The sequence below is a fragment of the Pristiophorus japonicus genome, unplaced genomic scaffold, assembly GCF_044704955.1.
Source record: "Pristiophorus japonicus isolate sPriJap1 unplaced genomic scaffold, sPriJap1.hap1 HAP1_SCAFFOLD_91, whole genome shotgun sequence".
NCBI lineage: Eukaryota > Metazoa > Chordata > Chondrichthyes > Pristiophoridae > Pristiophorus > Pristiophorus japonicus.
Window position 1 is genome coordinate 2,362,682 of NW_027254835.1, and position 19,459 is coordinate 2,382,140.

The 19,459-nt window shown below is 47.3% G+C and overlaps 2 non-coding genes across 2 annotated transcripts; one reads left to right on the forward strand and one right to left on the reverse strand.

Moving 5' to 3' along the window:
- Positions 1–5,563: 5,563 nt before the first annotated feature.
- trnak-uuu (transfer RNA lysine (anticodon UUU)) lies at positions 5,564–5,636 on the reverse strand. The gene has a single exon. It is a non-coding gene; the product is annotated as a tRNA-Lys (tRNA).
- A 4,388-nt stretch (positions 5,637–10,024) lies between these two features.
- On the forward strand, positions 10,025–10,096 carry trnaw-cca (transfer RNA tryptophan (anticodon CCA)). Its single transcript has one exon. It is a non-coding gene; the product is annotated as a tRNA-Trp (tRNA).
- The last annotated feature ends 9,363 nt before the right edge of the window (positions 10,097–19,459 follow it).

A 19,459-nucleotide genomic window follows, 5' to 3' on the forward strand; every position in this document is an offset into this window, starting at 1 on the left:
GACGACAAACTGATCCTCCTCGCCGACTTCAACGCCAGGGTTGGCAAGGACACAGACCTCTGGGGTGGTGTGATTGGCAGAGATGGGGTCAGGAAAGCCAACTCCAGTGGTACCCTACTCCTAACAAAATGTCTAGAACATGAACTTGTCGTCACCAACATCTTGTTCCACCTGAGGGACAAATACAAGGCATCGTGGCAACACTGTCGCTCCAACCACGGGCACCTGCTCGACTATGTCATTGTCCGAGCCAGGGATCGAAAGGATGTGCGCATCACACGCGCCATAACAGGAGCTGACGACTGCTGGACGACCACCACCTAATACGATCCATCATCACCATTAACATACCCCCAAAATGGAGCGGGCAGCAGAAACAGTGCTGCAGAAAAGTCAATGCCGGGGCACTTCAAGACCCAGCTAAGGGAGCCCTGTACAGTCAGCGCCTCACAGCTGTCCTGCCGTGCCTTGATGACCCCGAGATGCAGAATGCCCGCAGCGTTTGGTCTGCCCTCCAGGCCTCCATAACCAGTGCCTGCGCAGAGACACTTGGTCACTCAATCAGAAAACACCAGGACTGGTTTGATGAGATTGACCATGAGATCCATATGACACTGATTGCCAAACCGAGAATGAACCATTTATCCCGACTCTCTCTCTAATACTGTTGCGATCCTCAGACAGGATGAGCCAAGAATAGGTTGTATTCGGATACAGCATCAGAGGCTGGGACTGGGGGAAAGTTAAAATAACACAGTGAGTGATTTCGTTCCTTGCTGTGAAATATAGCAATTCTGAGCGGCGTTCCTTGTTAACTTCCTGGCCTGCTGTATAATTTAATGGCGGTTCAAGGGGCCAGCCATGGGCTGAGACTCCCTCCGCTCAGGGAATGGAGGGACAGAAGGCAGGGACTGCAGGAGGGGAGATCATGTGAAAGATTGGTTATATTTATATATATATATATAGGATATAACACTCTTATATCTGCCGTTCACTTGGAGGCTGTTTCTCAGGGATAATAATGGGGTCTCCTACTTACGGCATTCCCATTATTATGAATGAGAAAATACTGTACCTTGATTGGCTGCCCAGAGCCATGTGACTCCAGCTCCAGCTTACGGACGTGCCAACATGCACGTGCTGCGACGCGCAGCAAGTGAAGGCCTCAGGACCGGGATCTCGAGCAGGCGCAGCAGGAACAGGTCAGTGCGCATCGTTTTTCCCTTTTTCAGTGGTTTTCCCGCTGGACGACCACGACCGGGATTTCTAGTCCATTAGCTTTGAGGAACGATTGGAGGGGCTGGGGTTGTTTGCTTTGGAACAGAGTCGGCTGCGAGGAGATTTAATTGAGGTGTGTACAATTATGAGGGGCCTACATAGTGTGGATAGAACAAACCTATTTCCCTTAACAAGGGCGTCAACAACCAGTGGGGCGTAGATTTAAAGGGAAACAAGGTACATTTGTAATTTCCTTTCAGAGGGTAAGATGTCTGAGGCGCGGAGGCTGCTTCTTGTCTCCTGTCCACAAAGTGCTTCACTGGAATCAGTTCCCTGAACTGTTCAGATCGTGTAGCAGTGAAATCGCCGCCCTCAATGTGCACCCACTTGGTGAGGGTTTGCCACAATGTTCAATTATGTTTCCTTTGTTGCTATTACTTAGATGTGAATTGAAAGTAATTCGTTGTTAAACTTCGTGAGGAAGGCAGAAACCTGAATGAATCTGCCCTCATCTTTGCGGCTCGCAGGGAAGAATTAAACTGTCTGTATTCAATGTGAGATGACAGGAGAGTGCTGATTTGGGAAAGAGGAGGTTAATTAAGATGAATTGAAGAGTCAATTGCAAAGACACATCCGATAATAAAAGGATGATAAAAATATTATTATATCCTTTACATGTCTACCGCTAAATGTGTCAAAAGGAAGTGTGTGTGTGTGAATGTATGTATGTGAGTGTGTGCGTGTGTGTGTGTGTTTGTGTGTGTGTCTGAGTGTGTTTCTTTGTGTCACTGTCACTGTGTGTATCTGTGTTTGTGTCCCTGTGCACGTATATATATGTGTGTGCATATATGTGAGTGTATGTGCTGTGCGTGTATCTTTGTATGTGTAAATGTGTGTATATACGTGTGTACAAGTGTGTGTGTGCGTGTTGGCGTACCTGGGTCAGTGTGCGTGTGAATCTGTGTGTGATAATGTGTATATATCTGTGTTTATGTTGTGGTGGGGTTAGGAATGGGTTTCGTGTTTGAATCGCCTTTAGAGTTCCCATAGTATGAGTCAAACAGAGCTTTCTTCCTTCGATTACAGTTTGTATCTCCTGAATGTACCTGAATATTCAGGTAAACAAGTGCAGAAACTTGTAAATCGCCTCTGCACCCTCTCTAGTGTAATCAGGTCCTTCCTATAATATGACGACCATAACTGCAGGCAGTACTCCACCTGTGGCCTAACCAGAGTATTGTACAATTAAGGCATAATCTCCCTGTTCTTATATTCTGTGCCTCGGCCAATAAAGGCAAGCATTCCATTTGCCTTCTTAACCACCTTATCCACCTGGCCTGCAACTTTCAAGGATCTCCAAGATCCCTTTGTTCATACGGTCCCCACCCAGAACTAATGCAGAAACTCCTCTGCTGCGCTCGGGGTGGTCCCCCACAGCCTGGACACACTGACTGTTGGAGTGGGACCGTGCAGTACTTCAGAAACAGGTCGAAAAAGCAAAGTCATTGATTCGGACTCATGTGCTCCTCTAATCAAGAATAGCCACAAGCAAAAAAATGCTTTTATAATGGTTACACCTCATCTCCACATTTGTCAAACAGTCGGCTCATGGGTCTAGGGGTATGATTCTTCCTGAGGGCTTGTTAATTCAAGTTAGCGAGAAGTCCCGGGTCCATATCCTGGACGAGCCCATTATTTTGCCGTGAATTTTGAAATTGCATTGAAATTTTGCAAAGAAGGACTTGCATTTCTGCACTCAGGAACTCATGATGCCCCAAAGCATTTTACTGACGCTGAGTTATGTTTGAAGTGTTGTAGTGTGGGGAAAGATGTGCCCAAATGACCCCACACGAACGTCAATACTTTGCGAAGGAGTTCGGTGCAAATAATCAGGTGCCTCAGGGACTTGGACTTTCTTTGAATGAGTTCTGCTTGTACCTGCATTCAAGCTTGAAACAGCAACTGGACTTCCATCTCACGGGAGCAGCGTGTAGCGGTTAGTGAGTAGGTGACGAGGTTTGGGATTGATGTGCATCACTTTCAATCTTTGAAATTTCACCAAGCAAACGAACGGTGAATCCAACTGTCTCTGTAAGCACTTTGTTCGGGTTTAATCACAGAAATATCCGCAATCAGGAGCTGAAAAGGAATTAAAACCAAATACCGGCTAAGGGACAATCAGAATACTTCTTCACAGACAAGGCACCGGAAGGCTGGAAGGTAGATCACACCGGTTGTGGGAGAGCTGGTTGGTGGTGACATGGAAGTGTCTGCAGTGTGCGGGACCAAACTGCTTCCACACATCCACAATAAATGTCCCTCCATTTATTTGGGAAAAGTACAACTGAGATTGGACAAGTTCCATCCCGGTCAGAGCAATCTGAAGCTTTAACTGACTGACACCCTGGTTTGGGATGTATTGCAATAAACGTCTCTGTGGGGCAATGGGTTAGTGCTTTTGGCTATTAACCCAAATGTTGGTGGTTCGAGCCCACCCAGAGACGAAACCTTTCAATATTTTTTCCCCGAGGATTCGGTGCCGCACAGTTCCAGGTTGTCATTGTGCGTTTTTGCTGCACGAATATATTCTGCAAACATCGCCAGCTGTGCTGTTGTCCAGTGAGTTCCTCCTCCAATACTTTTATGAACATTCAGTTCATGTAAAATGATTTTTAAAAATTTACATGAATCATGTTCCTCCATCCAGTCCATTCGAAATAAATTATGTTTTTGGGTTTAAAGAAACTGGTGGAAATTGCCTGGGCTATCTTTATAACTTTGCTCACATTCTGAGTTTCAACAGTCAACAGTTTGCGAAGGATTACCTCAAGGCCAATGCCAAGCACAAAAAAGTCTTTCAGCATTTGTTCTCGGAATCCCTCAAATTTGCAATGTCCTGCGAGGCACCTTAATTCGACGACGTTGTTTGCCACTTCCTGGCCCTCCGACCGTTGGCACGTGTAGAACCGATTTCTCGCCATTAGAACGCTTTCTTTAGGATTTAGGTACTCCCGGACCAGCGTACACAATTCTTCATAGGATTTAGTTGTTGGTGTTACCAGAGCAAGAAGATTCTTCATGAGGCCATAGGCTATTGCCCCACAGACGGTAAGGAGGATCGCCCTTCATTTGGCAGCGTTCTCGTCCCCTTCCAGCTCACTGGCTACGAAGTATTGGTCGAGTCGCTCCACGAAGGCTTCGCAATCGTCCACTTCTGATAATTTCTCCAGGATACCAACTGTTCCTTGCATTTTGGCGTGGTTGCTCATTGTCTCGTCGCCAATTGATGCTGAAATCCCTTGGGACTCCAACAGGTAGGCCCTCTGGTGGTGGTGTGATACAGGTTGTCAAGGGTTAAATACATAACACAAGGTGTGTACAGAAATCAACCATCAAAAGCCCTGTCATTAACCACAGGGGTTTCCTGCAATTTTCTGATCGCAAAGCGCTTTCAGTCCTTGTCCTTAAAATTGCAGACGTGGAAATTGGGGAGTTTAATGACTTTGAAAGGAGAACATTGTTGTTTGGTGCAGTTCTGGTCCGAGAAATGTTTGTGAAAGGAACTTTATGCAGAGAGAGGGTTTGAGCATTTCAGCTTGATGCTGAACACTTCTCTCTGGGCACTGAGCTAAGCAGCAATTTCTGTCAGGTTGAGGTTATCACATTTCCCTCACACGTGAAAAGTTCCCGGTTCAAGCCTGGGCAGAAACATTATTTCTCAAACAAAAATTTGTGTGCAATAAAATTGAATAAAAGCTGTTTTGGCTACATTGTTGCATGAACAATGAACATTTAAAATCACTCCTCAAATACAGATTGTGTAAAAAATCAGATTGTGGATCTAACTTCATCAAGGATTAAAGTTTCATGAATTATTAAAGTTCAGTTATTGAAATTTCAACTGTCCCTGTTAGCATTTCATTCATTCTGTGAAACATCAAGATCGGTTTATACCAGCAGATCTAAACCCGCAAACAAATCATTAATTATTCGCTCTTCCCCAGTTCCAGAGCTCAGAGGGTTATTGTCCATCCCTGGATTCAAGCTACCTCGGACCCGGGCCAAAGTTCCCCGTACACCAAGCACAGGCTCAGGAAAAACCCGGGGGAGAGGATATCCCGGTCACTGGGCCTTCCAACAGCCCTGAACAAGCGCCCAGTCTGAAACTTTCCAGAGTAATAACTTGTAACTGAATCATCCAACAGTCAGGATTGCCGAGCGGTCTAAGGCGCTGCTTTCATTATTTGATGAAATTATCAACTCTCAGTTCGCATTTTTTTCATCGTGCAAAAGAAGATCATGGGTTCATTAATTATGTTTTTCCGTGAAAGCCACATAAAGTAATTCCCCAACGTGGGGCTCAAACCCACAACCCTGAGATTAAAAGTCGCATGCTCTACCAACTGAGCTAGCCGGGTTTCTCACCAGCTGACTTTAGAAGAAAGAGATCTGATCTCATTGAAGTGGACAATATTCTGAAGTGGATTGACAGGGTAGATGCTGAGATGTTGTTTCCCCTGGGCTGGAGTGTCGAGAACCAGGGGGCACTGTCTCAGGTTAAGGGGTCGGCCATTTATGACAGAGATGAGGAGGAATTTCTTCACTCAGAGAGTTATGAATCTTTGGAATTCTCTGCCCCACAGGCGTGTGGATGCTGATTCTCTGAATATATTCAAGGCTGCGTTGGATAGATTTTTGGGGTCTCGGGGAATCAAGGGATCGAGAGATCACTGGAGTTTAGAAGAATGAGAGGGGATCTCATAGAAACATATAAAATTCTGACGAGACTGGACATGTCCCGATGTTGGAGAACTCCAGAACCAGGGGTCAGAGTCTAAGGGATAAGGGGTAAGCCATTTTGGACTGAGATGAGGAGAAACTTCTTCATTCAGAGAGTTGTTTCTCTGTGGAATTCTCTGCCGCAGAGAGTTGTTGATGCCAGTTCGTTAGATATATTCAAGAGGGAGTTAGATGTGGCCCTTATGGCTAAAGGGATCAAGGGGTATGGAGATAAAGCAGGAAAGGGGTAGTGAGGTGAATGATCAGCCATGATCTTATTGAATGGTGGTGCAGGCTCGAAGGGCTGAATGGCCTACTCCTGCACCTATTTTCTATGTTTCGATGTTTTTATGTCATGCTACTGCTTCTTTAATAATGGATTCCAATATTTTCCCAATCACAGACGTTAGGCTAACTGGTCTATAGTTTCCTGCTTTCTGTCTGCCTCCTTTTTTAAATAGAGGCATTACATTTGCAGTTTTCCAATCTGCTGGGTCCATCCCAGAATCCAGCGAGTGCATGTCCACAGATCACTGAAAGTAGCAGGCCAGGTAGCTAAGGTGGTTGAGAAGAAATATGGAATGCTTGCCTTTATTAGCCGACGCATAGAATACAAGAGATGTGGTCGGTGGGGCAGGTCTGGTCACAGCTGGAGTACTGCGTGCAGTTCTGGTCGCCATATTACAGGAAGGACATGATTGCACTGAAGAGGGTACAGAGGAGATTTACGAGGATGTTGCCGGGAGTGGAGAATCTTAGCCATGTGGACAGATTAGATAGGCTGGGTTTATTTTCCATGGAACAGAGCCTGAGGGGAGACCTCATTGAGGTGTATAAAATTATGAGGGGTCTAGATATAGTGGATAGAAAGGGACTATTTCCCTTAGCAGAGGGGTCAACAACTAGGAGGCATGAATTTAAAGTAATTGGCAGAAAGTTAAGAGGGGAAATTTCTTCACCCAGAGGGTTGTGGGGATCTGGAACTCACTGCCTGAAACGGTGGTAGAGGCAGAAACGCTCACCACATTTAAAAAGTGCTTGGATGTGCACCTGAAGTGCCGTAACCTGCAGGGTCATGGACAGAGAGCTGCAAAGTGGGATTGGGCTGGATAGCCTCTTGTTGGCCGACGCGGACACGATGGGCTGAAAAAGCCTCCTTCTGTGCTGTAAACTTTTTTGATTCATTGAACTCCTTTGCAAAGAGTTGAGGTGCTTGTGTGGTGATTTGGGCACATCTTTCCTCACGTGACAACACTTAAAAGGCAACTCAACAGCTCTGAAGCACTTTGGGGCATCAGGAGTTTCTGACAGACACTGCAGAAATGCAAGTACTTATTTGCAAAGTTTCAATGCAAATGCAAGGCTGGTCTGGGATTTGAACACAGGATCTTGCGCAAAATTTAAAGTAACAACCCCACAGCAACAATCATACCACTAGACCAACTGCTCAGCAACTGTGGAGATAAGATGTAACCATTATTGAAGCATATTTAGTGTATATTGCTATTCTTGATCAGAGGAGCACATGAGACGGAATCAGTGACTTTGCCTTTTCGACATGTCTTCTGAAGCGCCGCACGGTCTCACTCCTGCAGTCAATGAGCTGTTGGGACGTTAATGTATCCATCATCATCATCATAGGCGGTCCCTCGAAACGAGGATGACTTGCTTCCACGACGAAAAAGGATCAGTTCACAGGTGTTTCAATGATGGACCCGAACGACATCCCGTAGGGTGGAAGATATCTGTTCGTGGATGTTTCTTCGTGTCGTGGCCGTAGCACCCCAGCCATCACACGGGCTTGACAGAGCTTCGTCTTGGTCCAGTGGCAAGTGTTAACCAGGACGATGGAGACCAGCTCTGCTGCACGGAACTAGTGCACACACATATCGCAGTGTGGGCTGGCCCGTGCTGCCCCTGGGCCCCTGGCCCCCAAACTCATGCCTCCCCTGGGCCCTGATCACATCCCTCTACAGTCTCTCGCCGCTCCTTCGCCCCGATCTCACCGTTCCTGCTGTATCTGCCCACGCTCCAATCACCGTCCTGGACCTTGATGACGTCACTCTTCACTGCCGCCGCCCTCCTGCGCCAGCTCGCGCTGCTCCCTGGAGAAGTCTTCCGGGACCTCCAAGCTGCTCCCAGGGCCGCTCGCCGTTCCTTTTATGGCCCCGACCTGCCGCTGGTGTTCTCCCGTTAGTGTATCCAGGCTGTGGGTGGCCACCCCGAGCGCAGCAGAGGGGTTTCTGCATTAGTTCTGGGTGGTGACAGTATATTTCCCCTTCTCTCTTCCTCTTGTCTATATCCCTGTGCTTTTATTTCTCTATTTATTCCCCCTGTCTCAGTTTCTAGTGTTTAAAAGGGAACAAAAGATGAAATGGCTGTCACTGTGGAACAATTTCTCTCACTCAAAGTTAGACGCACTTCCGTTGCACCATGAGGTCTCGGCAGCTAGCCGTTGATATTCAGCTTCATATATTAATATACATAAATATATCTACATATATCATAACTGTTCCCTGGTGGTCGAGGGGTTAAGATCTGGGTACTAACCCCTGGTTTCAATTGTCGATCAATTCATCGCATAAAAATAATTGAGGTCTGTGAGACGATTAATAATTGCTGTAATCACCATGAATACCAATACTTTCTGTGATAGACCGAGCTTACAGACTATCTGGTTTCTCCTGCCCTTTGCCGGGCACGTGTTCCGGGTTGAATTTTGTAAACTGGGCGAGTTCGCTGATCGCGGGGAGACAGTAGGAGCCTCTGTGGCCCCACTGTGAGGATGTGGAAGTGAACACGCTGGCTGGGTGACCGTGACATTTGTGAAAAGGGCAGCGGAGGAGAAGGATTGAGAACTTTCAGTGTGAGACAGAAGTTGTTTCAGGTGAGCCAACACATTCCCGATCAGCACAGAGGGAGCTCACTGGTCAGCTCCCCTCTGTTGGGGTTGTTGTGCCAGAGGTTTCTGTAGTGTAGCGGTTATCACCTTTTCTTTACATGTGACAGATCCCTGGTTAAATCCTGGCCACGAACTTTATGTTTAAACTTGCTATCGAGGAACAATTAGAGGCGAGTTTCGTCTCCTGGCAAATGCTGCCTGACCTGCTGAGATTTCCAGCATTTGCTGTCGTTATTTGCGATTTATTCTCCTGTCAAAAGGGCTCCCTTATTCCTTGATTGCTCTTTATTTCATCAATAAATAGATAAATTTCAGTGGGAGAAAACAGATCCACCGGGGACCTTTCGCGTGTGAGGCCAACGTGATATCCGCTACACTGCAACCAATCAAAGGGTGAGAAACCACTGAATATAAAGGATGAGCTCACAAATATCAGGGGCAGTGCAGTCTGGTCAACGTCAAACCCTCCTTTCTTATTCAGCAGAGGCATGAATGGGACTCAGAAGCCATAAATTTTAATTAAAGACACAAATACAAGTTACACGTCCAAATCTTTTCACTTTAAAATTCTTTCACTTTATTTGAAATCCTACTGCGTTGAATCTGAAAATGAGACCATGGGATTTTATCTTCACGACTGATTCTATTTTCTGTGCATGGTAGGAATAACTGGTGCTGTTAAATTTGACAAAAGTTGCCCCAGATTCCTGGTGGCATCAGCAATACAGTGTGTAAAATGGCTCAACATGCATAAGAACATAATAACAGAAGAAATAGGAGCAGGAGTTGGCCATACGCCCCTCGAGCCTGCTCCGCCATTTAATACGATCATGGTCGATGTGATCATGGACTCAGGTCCACTTCCCTGCCCGTTCCCCAAAGCACAGGACAAATGATTGAAGTATCGACTGTCCCTCAGTTAGCATTTCTTTCATTGTGCAAAAGAAGGTGAGGGGTTAATTAATGATGCTTTTCCATGAAAGCAACACAAAAGTTTGAGAAAAAAAACATACGGTGACTGGCAGGTGAGCGTTGCTTCTGATACCTGGTGGGAATGGGCGGGGATTTTAAAGACCCTTGTATTGTGAAACTTCATATAGAGGAACATCTCAGACACATTGTGTAGACCTCTTGGCGCAACGGTAGCGCGTCTGACTCCAGATCAGAAGGTTGCGTGTTCAAATCATGTCGGGGTCACTGTTCTTTTGGATATTGTTCTTCCAGAATTAATATTTTCTTTGCTGTTTGGCAATAACCAGACCCTTGCTCCAAGGTCTGTCTCACTGTTTCCCCGGTGTCAGGCAGAGATACGCCTGCTACCCTCATTTAATTCATGTGACAGAATACAAAAGTTCAAAATAAACTTGCAGGTGGCCACAGCGAGAACTCAATAGTCAGAATGGCCGAGCGGTCTAAGGTGCTGTGGTTAGATCGTAGTTTCTTGTCCCACTTCTGACATTTCTTATTTTCAATCATGAAGCGAAACTCATTGTTTGACACGACCAACTCATTAAAAGTAGGATTCAGCAGTTCACCTGCTCGTTCAACATTTCCGTCTGACCTGGTGCTGAAAGTGGAGATGTTTCTGCAGTGTCGCGGTTAACACGTTCGCCTCACACACAAAAGCTCACCGGGCGGGAATATTTTTGGAGCTTTCTTCTCATGCATGCTCAGGGGTAAGATTGTTCTTCTGTGAAAGGTTATAAGATCATAAGAATGTAAGGATTAGGAGGCAGAGCAGGCCATTCGGCCCCTCGAGCCTGGTCCACCATTCAAGAAGATCCTGGCAGTTCCTCGACAGCAAGTTTAAACATCTGGGGTAGAGCCAACAGGCGCCTGTCTACAATCAGTGAGAGAACGGTATGTTTGGCAGAAGCCTGGTGAGCTCAGTCAGTGGAATATAAGACTTTTAATCTCAGGGTCGTGGTTTCGACACCCACATTGGACATTTACATTTTTCATAGAATTAAAGAATGATAGAAGTTTTCAGCACATCAGGAGGCCATTTCGGCCCATCACTTCCACCCCGGCCACCAAGAGGCGATCCAGCTTCATCCCACTTTCCAGCTCTGGGTCCATAACCCTGCAGGTTACGGCACTTCAGGTGCACATCCAAATACTTTTCACATGTGGTATCTGCCTCCGCCATTCTTTCAGGCAGCGAGTTCCTGACCCCCACAAATTTCTGCATGAAGAATTTTACCTTCAAATCCTCTTTAAACCTTCTACCAATTACTTTAAATATATGCCCCCTGATTGTTGACCCCTCTGCTATCCACTATATCGAGGCCCCTCATAATTTTATACATCTCAATGTTGTCTCCCCTCAGCCTCCTCTGTTCCAATGAAAACAAACCCAGCCGATCCACTCTGTCCTCATAGCTAAGATTCTCCACTCCTGGCAACATCCGCGTAAATCTCCTCTGTACTCTCTCGTACAATCACATAATTCCTGTAATACGGTGACCAGAACTACATGCAATACTCCAGCTGTGGCCGAACCAGTGTTTTATACTTTTCAAGCATAACCAACCTGCTCTTCTATCCCATGCCTCAGCCAATAAAGGTAAGCATTCCGTGCGTCTTCTTACCCACCTTATCCAACTGGCCTGCTACCTTCAGGGATCTGTGGACATGCACTCCAAGGTCCCTTTGTTCTTCCACACTTCTCAATGTCGGACCATTTAATGTGTGTTTCTTTCCTTGTTTGCCCTTCCCAAATGCACAGCCTCACACTTCTCTGGATTAAATTAGTATCACCTGAAAACGTTTTAATCATACCTCCTATATTTAAGTTTAGATCATTGATGTTGCCACTAAAAGCCAGGGACCTAGCACTGAGCCCTGTGGAACCCCACTGGAACCATCCTTCCAGTCTCAAACACTCCCATCAATCATTAACCTTTGCTTCCTGCCTCTGAGCCAATTTTGGATCCAACTTGCCACTTTGACCTGGTCCCATGGGCTTTTACTTTTGTGACCAGTCTTCCATGTGGGAACTTGGCGAAAGCTTTGCTAAAATCCTGAAACACTACATCATACGCACTGCCCTCATCAATCCACTTGGTAACCTCCTCAAAAAATTCAATCAATGAGTCAGACAAGACCTTCCCTGAACAAATCCATGCTGACTATCAGTGATTAACCCATGTCTTTCTAAATGCAGAAATTAAATCATTGTTAAATTTTATCCTGCTTTCACGGGAAAACACCATTAATTAACCGATGATCTTTGTTGTGTATGTATAAAATAAGTATACACCCTGTACACTCAATGTACAGTTACATAAGACCACTGGATGTGTCTTCACACTGTATGCACTATGCTTGTACCACCAGAGGGTGCAACTGGTGGAGACCTCGGTGTCACCTGTACACGACAGGTAACCAGGTATAACAGGGAACTCACAGTACTGTACCTTCACTCAGGAGCTGCAATAAGTGGACTAAGGTCACCACAGTTCAAGTACAATACCTTACCTCGTGGAGACATTACTAGAGTGCTTACAGCCACAATTACTGGTGACGAGAATACGAATTTCCATGTGACAATGGCTAACCTTGGCACGTTTGAACAATTCGCCGATGGGGAAGATTGGAAGGCCTTTGTGGAAAGGCTCGAACACTTCTTTATTGCGAATGACATGGGGGGAGACGACCCGACCTCGCTGGCTGATAAGTGCAGAGTTATCCTGCTCAGCAGTTGTGGGCCCACCGTCTATGGCCTTGTCAGGGACCTGCTAGTCCCAGAGAAGACAATAACATATGTGGAGCTCATAACGATGGTACTGGAACAGCTCAAACCTATAGAGCGCATCCTCACAGCCAGACACCGGTTCTCTCCCCACCGGTGGATCCGAAGGCCAAGAAATCGCAAAATATGCTGCAGACCTGAGACGATTGGCTGCACCATGTGATTTTAGCGATCACCTCACCGAAGCACGAAGGGACATCTTTGTTGTTGGAATCGGTCACGAGGGCCTTCTCCACAGGCTGCTCTCTGCAGACACCACGGTCACCCTGCAGAAGGAAATTAACGTGAGCCAGGCGTTCATGATCTCGGCCTGCGATTCCAAGTGGATGTCTCACCCCCAGGACTCTAACCCGGCAAGATGCCTTTTAGAGGCAGGGCTGCTGCTTGCAGTCTCTCTCAGGGAAGAGAGAACAGAACCCCGAGTCCCACAATCCTGAGTCCGCCACATGGGGCCAACCGGCCAACCCCATGCTGGCGCTGTGGAGGAAATCACAGGGCCCACCAGTGCCGCTATAAAGACAATACTTGCAAAGGCTGTAACATGAAGGGCCACCTCCAGCAAATATGCAAGAGAAATCATACTCACCGAGTCGATGAAGAGTTGGCTGATCATCCGGAGTCCAGCGACGATGAGGTGTACGGAGTGTTTACCTGCACCACCAAGAGTTCCCCGGTGAAAATGGAAGTTGAAATAAACCATGTTCCAGTCACGATGGAGGTGGACACAGGGGCGAGCCAGTCACTGATGAATTAGGCAGCTTTGAGAAACTCTGGGACAATCCAATCGAATGACCTAAAATAATCCCGATCGAAGTGAAACTGCTCACCTATACAAACGATACATCCCAGTCGTTGGCAGCGTGGATGTCCAGGTGTCCCATGGCGGCGCGATGCACAGGTTAACTTTATGGATCGTTGCTGGGGATAGTCCAAAGCTATTAGGAAGAAGGTGGATGAAAAAGATCACTTGGAGCTGGGAATAGCTCCAACCTCCAGCGATCGACGTCCTCCGCGGCCCCGAAGTTGGATCCAGCACAACACCTGAAAAACCAACTGCCCAACTCGACTGTGAGGCGACGACACAGGCCGCTCAACCCAACGGCGAGATGATCCAGCCCAAACGACCCGACCTCACCTTCCAGGCTCCAGTGGCAGGACTCCAGAGAAGAAAATTCACGCAGAAGATAACTTCCTGCCTTCCGTGGCAGAACCTGGGGAGAAAAGGAGCACCGCAGCCTACCTCATGGAGAGAAAGAAGATGGCGTCCGAACCACGAGGTGAAAGGCCTGAAGTCAAGATGGCTGCAGCCAGACCACAAGGGAGCAACACGTGATGCCGAGCGGTGAACCGGATTGGGGTAAAGATTGAAAGAGCCTCTTAAAGGAGACCGGCAACCTATCATAATTAAAGGGACAGTTCCACTCTTTATACAGCGATGATGGTGATACAAATGTAAAAGATGAAACTGAAAATTTCAAGTTTGTAAATGTAACTAATCATGATAATTCGGGCAATTGCGGTCAGAACCAATGTATTGTGAGAGTAAACGAAGTGATGACGTGCGATTTACATGTCTGCCGACAAAACCAAGGGCAACCTCCCGTCAGCACCCAGGTCCAGCGACCATGTAGCCTGCCCCTCCGGGACCAATGTGATACCCCAGGGAGTGTGGCCACACACAGAGGGAGCATACCAGCTGCAGGGCCAGTGATCATCGGAGGGCAAAGTCACCACTACCGGTACCCTGCCCCCGATCGGCTCCACCTCTCTGGCCACCAGGGCCAGTACTGGGAGCGAGCGGATAGCACCCTCCTGCCCTCCCAATGGAACCTGGGATGACCAGGCTCCCACTATCGCTGAAGAGCAGCAGGGAGACACCGCAGCCTTCAAAGGAGGACAGGGAGGCAACACGCTCCTGTGGCTCTGCCCACCACGAGGCAACGGCAAAGGCTCTGAGGCTCAGCCAGGTGAGCGATCTGAGCCCACCCAGCTGGCAGGGGACACAGCGCCACCATCAGACAACCTGGACACAGTCTGGTTACTCTGGAACTGGTGTCCTCACCCACCTGCACCTACACAACCCAGGGGCAAGACTATGACACCACATATGTATCTTACCTGTAAAATGTACTTGTTCCACTACTGCAGAACCCAAACAGTGATGTAACTAATCCGATGTTTTTTTATTCTTTCTGTCTGTACAGGTCTGCACTTGCAGGTGTTGAGCCACACACATGGTCTATGTATGGCGGGGGGGGGGGGGGGTGGGGGGCGGGGGGGGAATGGATGTATGTCGCCATGGACACACATGGATCACACCCAGAACCCACTCAACCCCCATTGCAACCTCCAACCATCCAATGCTGAACATTTCCCAATGTCGTGGCAATAAGGACTTGGGGGTCCACAGGGAGAGAACCAAGCCAAAGCATAGACAAGGTGCAAGAGCTTTGGGCACTCAAGTCTCGGGCCAGAGCACACAATGAAAAGGCCAGTGGCACAAGACTAAGGGGAGAGTGATGTTGTGTCTGTATAATATAAGTATATTCCCTGTACACTCAATGTACAGTTACATCAGACTACTGGATGTACCTTCACACTGTATACACTATGCCTGTACCACCAGAGGGTGCAACTGGTGGCGACCTCGGGATCACCTGTACACGACAGGTAACCAGGTATAAAACGGAGCTCACCATAATGTACCCTCACTCAGGAGCTGCAATAAATTGACTAAGGTCACCACAGTTCAAGTACAATACGTTGCCTCATGGAGTCATTACTTGAGTGCTTACAGACACAATAGAAAGAGATTAAACATTAAATGGGAGGACATTGAGAATTGTAGAGGAACAAAGCGACCTGGGAGTGCATGTCCACAGATCCCTTAATGTAGCAGGCAAGGTGGATTAGCTGGTTAAGAAGACATACAGAATGCTGGCCTTTATTAGCCGAGGCCTAGAATAAGAGAGCAGGTGGATCATGCTTGAATATAAAACACTGGTTAGGCCACAGCTGGAGTACTGCGTGCAGTTCTCATCACCACTTTACAGGAAGAAGACTGTGATTGCACTGGAGACTTACAGAGGAGATTTCGAGGATGTTATCGGGAGTGGAGAATCTTAGCTATGAGGACAGATTGGATAGGCTGGGGTTGTTTTTCTTGGAACAAAGTGGGCTGAGGGGAGGCATCATTGAAGTGTATACAATTATGAGGGTCCTTGATATAGTGGACAGAATGGGCCCATTTCCCTTAGCAGAGGGGTCAACAACCATGCGGCATAAATTTTAAGTCATTGGTAGAAGGTGTAGGGGGGATTTGAGGGGAAATTTCTTCACGCAGAGGGTTGTGGGGGTCTGGAACTCACTGCCTGAAAGGGTGGGAGAGGCAGAAACGCTCACCACATTTAAAAAGTGCTTGGATGTGCACCTGAAGTGCCGTAACCTGCAGGGTTATGGACCGAGAGCTGGAAAGTGGGATTAGGCTGGAGAGCCTGTTATTGGCCGGCACGGTCACGATGGGCCGAAATGGCCTCCTTCCGTGCTGTAAACTTCTGATGGTATAATTCGATGAAAAATAATCACCAAACGTGGGCTCGCACCTCTGACCCTGAGATTTAGTATCTCATGATCTACTGACTGATTTAGCTGGGCTTCTGCAAAATGCACCTTTTTGTCGTTGATTACAGCTCCGCCCCAGATGTTTAAACTTGCTGTCGAGGAACTGCCAGGATCTTCTTGAATGGTGGACCAGGCTCGAGGGGCCGAAAGGCCTACTCTGGCCCCTAATCCTTACATGCTTATGATCTTATGACATTTCACAGGAGAACAAACTCGCCCCTGAGCATGCATGAGGAGAAAGCTCCAGAAAATAATCCCGCCTGGTGAGCTTTCACGTGTGAGGCGAACGTGTTAACCGCTACACTGCGGAAACATCTCCACTTTCAGCACCCGGTCAGACGGAAGTGTTAAGCGAGCAGGTGGACTACAAAATCCCACTTTTTAGGCGTTGGTCGTGGTGTCAAACAATGAGTTTCACTTCATGATTAAAAGCAGGAAGTGTCAGAAGTGTGATGTGAACCCACACCTCCAGACGATACTGCGACCTAAACACAGAACCTTGGACCGCTCGGCCATCCTGACTATTTAGGGCTATATGTGGCCAACTGCAGATTTATTTTGAACTTTTGTGTCCTGTCACATGAAATAAATGAGGGCAGCAGGCGTATCTCTGCCTGACACCGGGGAAACAGTGAGACAGACCTTGGAGCAAGGGTCTGGTTATTGCCAAACAGCAAAGAAAATATAAATTCCCGAATTACCCTGAAGAACAGTGACCTCGACCTGATCTGGGGTCAGACGCGCTACCGTTGCGCTTCGAGGTCGATACAGCACATCGGAAATGTTTGACGATATGAAGGTTTCACAATACAAGGGGCTTTAAAATCCCCGCCCATTCCCACCGGGTGTCAGAAGCAGCGCTCACCTGCCAGTCACCGTATGTTTTTTTGTTCAACTTTTGTGTTGCTTTCACGGGATTGCATCATTAATTAACCCGTTACCTTCTTTTGCACAATGAAAGAAATGCCAACTGAGGCAGAGTCGATAGTTCAACCATTTTTTTCTGTGCTTTGCATAGAACATAGAAACATAAAAACATAGAAAACAGGTGCAGGATTAGGCCATTCGGCCCTTCGAGCGTGCACCACCATTCAATATGATCATGACTGATCATTCACCTCAGTACTCCTTTCCTGCTTTCTCTCCATACCCTTGATACCTTTAGCAGTAATGGCAACATTTAACTCCCTTTTGAATGTATCAAACGAATTGGCCTCAACAACTTTCTGTGGTAGAGAATTCCACAGCTTCAGAATTCTCTGAGTGAAGAAGTTTCTCCTCATCTCGGTCCTAAATGGCTTACCCCTTGTCCTTAGACTGTGACCCCTGGTTCTGGACTTCCCCAACATCGGGAACATACTTCCTGCCTCTAACCTGTCCAATCCCATCAGACCTGTATATGTTTCTCTGCGATCCCTTCTCATTCTTCTAAATCCCAGTGAAGAAAAGTCTAGTTGATCCAGTCTTTTTTTACATGTCAGTCCTGCCCTCCCGGGAATCAGTCTGGTAAACCTTCGCTGCACTCCCTCAATAGCAAGAATGTCCTTCCTCAGATTAGGAGATCAAAACTGTACACAATATTCCAGGTGAGGCCTCACCAAGGCCTGCATCCGCGCACATAGAGAGGCTGAATTCCAGGATATAGTCGACGTATTTACTGAGGCGTATGAAAGCATGGGCCTTACGCAAAACATCCGTAAGACAAAGGTCCTCCACCAGCCTGTCCTCACCGCACAGCACTACCCCCCAGTCATCAAGATCCACGGCGCGGCCCTGGACACCATGGACCACTTCCCATATCTCGGGAGCCTCCTATCAACAAGAGCAGGCATCGATGACGAGATTCAACACGGCCTCCATGCGCCAGTGCAGCCTTCGGCCACCTGAGGAAAAGAGTGTTTGAAGACCAGGCCCTCAAAACTGCCACCAGGCTCATGGTCTACAGGGCTGTAGTAATACCTGCCCTCCTGTAAGGCTCAGAGACATGGACCATGTACAGTCGACACCTCAAGTTGCTGAAGAAATATCACCAACGATGTCTCCGCAAGATCCTACAAATCCCCTGGGAGGACAGATGCACCAACATCAACAGCCTTATTCAGGCTAACATCCCCAGCTTTGAAGCACTGACCACACTCGATCAGCTCCGCTGGGCAGGCCACATTGTCCTCATGCCAGACACGAGACTCCCAAAGCAAGTGCTCTACTCGGAACTCCTTCATGGCAAACGAGCCAAAGTGGCAGCAGAAACTCTACAAGGACACACTCAAAGCCTCCCTGATAAAGTGCAACATCCCCACTGACACCCAGGAGTCCCTGACCCAAGACCACCCTAATTGGAGAAAGTGCATCCGAGAGGGGGCTGAGCACCTCGAGTCTCATCGCCGAGTGCATGCAGAAATCAAGTGTAGACAGCAGAAAGAGCGTTCGGCAAACCTGTCCCACCCATCCGTTCCCTCAACGACTATCTGTCCCACCTGTGATAGGGTCTGTGGCTAATGTATTGGACTGTTCAGCCACCAAAGAACTCACTTTAGGAGTGGAAGCAAGTCTTCCTCGATTCCGAGGGACTGCCAATGTAGATTCGAAAATTCATGGAAACCCCCCAGTGTTTGGACTCACTGAAAAGGAAATTCGATTTAGGACTATTAAACATAAAGTTTGGGATTCTAAGAAGCATATGGAGGAAATGTACAATTCTTAACCAAGTTTGGGATTTTAAAAGGCATGTTTGGGCCTGTGGGGAAAAGCTGCAGTGACAGAGGGGTGGGATTTAGAGTTTGGATATTGTAGCTAATCAGTTTGTCTAGGGGAGCTCTTCAACCATAGTCAGGCTCCCAGAAAACATTAGCATTTAAACAATCGACCACGGAAGAAACATTATCCACCCCACCCACAGGACCCAAATATCGCATCCACATTCCAACACCTTTTCAACATGTATAGAAATATCTGGCTCAGCTCAGACTTCCCGAAGCCAAAGCAGTGCTATTACAATGGACAAGAGTTCATCAGTTCATAAATAAGGAGTATCACCATCCCAAAGTCTATCAACACCAGATTAAAACATTTAATCAAGTCTCAGTTAGCTAGTCCACCAAAACTTATACAAAGAAGACCACTTAAATCAATGGGCAGCAAAACTTAAACAAAAGAAACGTTAGATTTGGCACGAAGATTAAGCA